The 3,962-nt window shown below is 38.3% G+C and overlaps 1 non-coding gene across 1 annotated transcript; it reads right to left on the bottom strand.

Annotated features, from left to right (window-relative positions):
• Positions 1 to 1,214: 1,214 nt before the first annotated feature.
• On the bottom strand, positions 1,215 to 1,297 carry TRNAL-UAA (transfer RNA leucine (anticodon UAA)). The gene has a single exon. It is a non-coding gene; the product is annotated as a tRNA-Leu (tRNA).
• Positions 1,298 to 3,962: the final 2,665 nt, after the last annotated feature.

Raw genomic sequence — 3,962 nt, forward strand, 5'->3', positions numbered from 1 at the left:
GTCCCTGGGATCCATATTCAAGTAAAAAATAAAGAATAAAAAAAAAAAATATGGATATACTCACCCCTCCGACGGACCCTGGACCTTAGCGGTGCAACCGGCAGCCTCCGTTCCTAAGAATGCAGTGAGTGAAGGACCTTCGATGACGTCGCGGTCACATGAGCGGTCACGCGACCAATCACAAGACCGCGACGTCATCGCAGGTCCTGTACACTCACTGCATTCTTAGGAACGGAGGCTGCCGGTTGCACCGCTAAGGTCCAGGGTCCGTCGGAGGGGTGAGTATATCCATATTTTTTATTTTTATTCTTTATTTTTTACATGAATATGGATCCCAGGGCCTGAAGGAGAGTCTCCTCTCCTCCAGACCCTGGGAACCATACACTGGGAACTTCCGATTCCGATTTCCGATATCACAAAAATATCGGAACTCGGTATCGGAATTCCGATACAGCGAATATCGGCCAATACCCGATATTTGCAGTATCGGAATGCTCAACACTAGTGGTGACCAAGAGTGAATATTGGAATAAAATGCCATCGAGATTTGTAAATAACACTAATCACAAAGTTCTAGTTTCTTTAGACAGCTTATCCTCTCAAAAAAAACCTCATAGTTGACAATTTCATCACTTTACCATATGCCAGATTTTCTCAGACATTTCATGACATCCTACGCACACAGGCCATCTTTTTTTCTGGATTACCCCCTCTAGTAGATAATGATTTTTGTGAGTGGATTGCACTATATTTCTTAATTTCTCATATTTTTATAACATCAAATGTTTCTTTGATACTGTAGTTTGAATATATACCTCAAATATTCAACTTTGTCTTAATCCCAAAATTTTTCTTAATTTTTAAGTTTGGAACTTACTGTAATATCATGCTCTAATGTATTAGAGATTCATCTCATAATGGAAAAAATAAACATAAAAGGGCAATAGTATGGGGTATTGAATGGTTAATACTGCATCTGGCAACAAGAAGTTTTCTTTTGCTCAAACATTACTGCATTTTCAGAAACCTTGTAGAATTTCAAGTATAAAACTCATACCAGGAGTGGGGATCGAACCCACGCAAATAATAAACATAAAAGGGCAATAGTATGGGGTATTGAATGGTTAATACTGCATCTGGCAACAAGAAGTTTTCTTTTGCTCAAACATTACTGCATTTTCAGAAACCTTGTAGAATTTCACGTATAAAACCCATACCAGGAGTGGGGATCGAACCCACGCAAATACATTTCCATTAGATCTTAAATCCAACGCCTTAACCACTCAGCCATCCTGGTGAATGCACATGAAATTTTAGTTTTCGCAGACAGCTAGTGTTTATTGAATGTGTGCTCAGTTACGAAGTTTGCACTAACAGAATTTTTTACAGACACTAATCAAGAGCATTACACAGACCGTTACTGGGAACCTTGCTGTTGACTATAAATTTCATCCAGAAAAAATATTTTTCCACTATATATAGACTTTCATTTTTGATTGTATGTTTAGTGAGGTGACCAAGAGTGAATATTGGAATAAAATTCCATTGAGATTTGTCAACAACATTAAGCACAAAGCTCTAATTTCTTTAGACAGTTTAACCTCTCTAAATAAGCTCATAGATGTCAAATTCATCACTCTACCATGGGCCAGATGTTTTATCAACACTAAGCACAAAGTTCTAGTTTCTTTATACAGTTTAACCTTTCCAAAAAAGCTCGGAGTTGACAAATTCATCACTTTACCATAGGCCAGATTTTCTCAGGCATATTTGATATTTCATGACATCCTACGCACACTGGCCATCTTTTTTTCTGGATTACCCCTCATCTAGTAGATAATGTTTTTGTGAATGGATTGCACTATGTTTCTTAATTTCTCATATTATTTTAACATCAAATGTTTCTTTGGGACCATAGTTTGAATATATACCTCAAATATTGAACTTTGTCTTAATCCATACATTTTCCTCAATTTTTAAGTTTGGAACTTACTGTAATATCATGCTCTACTGTATTAGAGATTCATCTCATAATGGAAAAAATAAACATAAAAAGGCGATAGTCAGGAGTGGAGTTGAGCAACTCGGGGATCCGACTGAAACACGAAACCCAATGCAAGTCAGTGGGGAAGCAAAGTCAGCAGTGAGTGGAGGACAGGAAAACACCTACAGTGCCCATTTTAACCCCTTAGTGACAGAGCCAATTTGGTACTTAATGACCGAGCCAATTTTTACAATTCTGACCAGTGTCACTTTATGAGGTTATAACTCTGGAACGCTTTATCGGATCCCGCTGATTCTGAGATTGTTTTTTCGTGACATGTTGTACTTAAAGTTAGTGGTAACATTTCTTTGATATTACTTGCGATTAGTTATGAAAAAAATGGAAATATGGTGAAAATTTTTAAAATTTTGCAATTTTCAAACTTTGTATTTTTATGCCCTTAAATCAGAGAGATATGTCACAAAAAATAGTTAATAAATAACATTTCTCACATGTCTACTTTACATCAGCACAATTTTGGAAACAATTTTTTTTTTTGTTAGGGAGTTATAAGGGTTAAAAGTTGACCAGCAATTTCTCATTTTTACAACACCATGGTTTTTTTAGGGACCACATCACCTTTGAAGTGATTTTGAGGGGTCTATATGATAGAAAATAACCAAGTGTGACACCATTCTAAAAACTGCACCCCTCAAGCTGCTCAAAACCACATTCAAGAAGTTTATTAACCCTTTACGTACTTCACAGGAACTAAAACAATGTGGAAGAAAAAAATGAACATTTTACTTTTTTTTGCAAACATTTTACTTCAGAACCATTTTTTTTAATTTTCACAAGTGTAAAAACAGAAATTTAACCACAAATTTTGTTGTGCAATTTTTCCTGAGTACACCGATACCCCATATGTGGAGGTAAACCACTGTTTGGGCGCACCGCAGAGCTTGGAAGTGAAGGAGCACCGTTTGACTGTTTCAATGCAGAATTGGCTGGAATTGAGATCGGACGCCATGTCGCGTTTGGAGAGCCCCTAATGTGCCTAAACAGTGGAAACCCCCCACAAGTGACACCATTTTGGAAACTAGACCCCCCAAGGAACTTATCTAGATGTGTGGTGAGCACTTTGAACCCCCAAGTGCTTCACAGAAGTTTATAACGTAGAGCCGTGAAATTAAAAAATCGCATTTGTTTTCACAAAAATGATTTTTTCACCCACAAATTCTTATTTTCACAAGGGTAACAGGAGAAATTAGACCACAAAAGTTGTTGTGCAATTTCTCCTGAGTACGTCGATACCCCATATGTGGAGGTAAACCACTGTTTGGGCGCACCGCAGAGCTTGGAATTGAAGGAGCACCGTTTGACTTTTTCAATGCAGAATTGGCTGGAATTGAGATCGGATGCCATGTCGCGTTTGGAGAGTCCCTGATGTGCCTAAACAGTGGAAACCCCCCACAAGTGATACCATTTTGGAAACTAGACCCCTTAAGGAACTTATCTAGATGTGTGGTGAGTACTTTGAACCCCCAAGTGCTTCACAGAAGTTTATAACGTAGAGCCGTGAAAATAAAAAATCTCATTTTTTCTACAAAAATGATCTTTTTGCCCCCAAATTTTTATTTTCACAAGGGTAACAGGAGAAATTAGACCACAAAAGTTGTTGTGCAATTTCTCCTGAGTACGTCGATACCCCATATATGGGGGTAAACCACTGTTTGGGCGCACCGCAGAGCTTGGAAGAGAAGGAGTGTCGTTTTACTTTTTCAATGTAGAATTGGCTGGAATTGAGATCGGACGCCATGTCACGTTTGGAGAGCCGCTGATGTGCCTAAACAGTAGAGACCCCCCACATATGACACCATTTTGGAAACTAGACCCCTTAAGGAACTTATCTAGATGTGTGGTGAGCACTTTAAACCCCCAGGTGCTTCACAGAAGTTTATAACGTAGAGCCGTGAAA

The sequence above is a fragment of the Ranitomeya variabilis genome, chromosome 2, assembly GCF_051348905.1.
Source record: "Ranitomeya variabilis isolate aRanVar5 chromosome 2, aRanVar5.hap1, whole genome shotgun sequence".
Lineage (NCBI taxonomy): Eukaryota > Metazoa > Chordata > Amphibia > Anura > Dendrobatidae > Ranitomeya > Ranitomeya variabilis.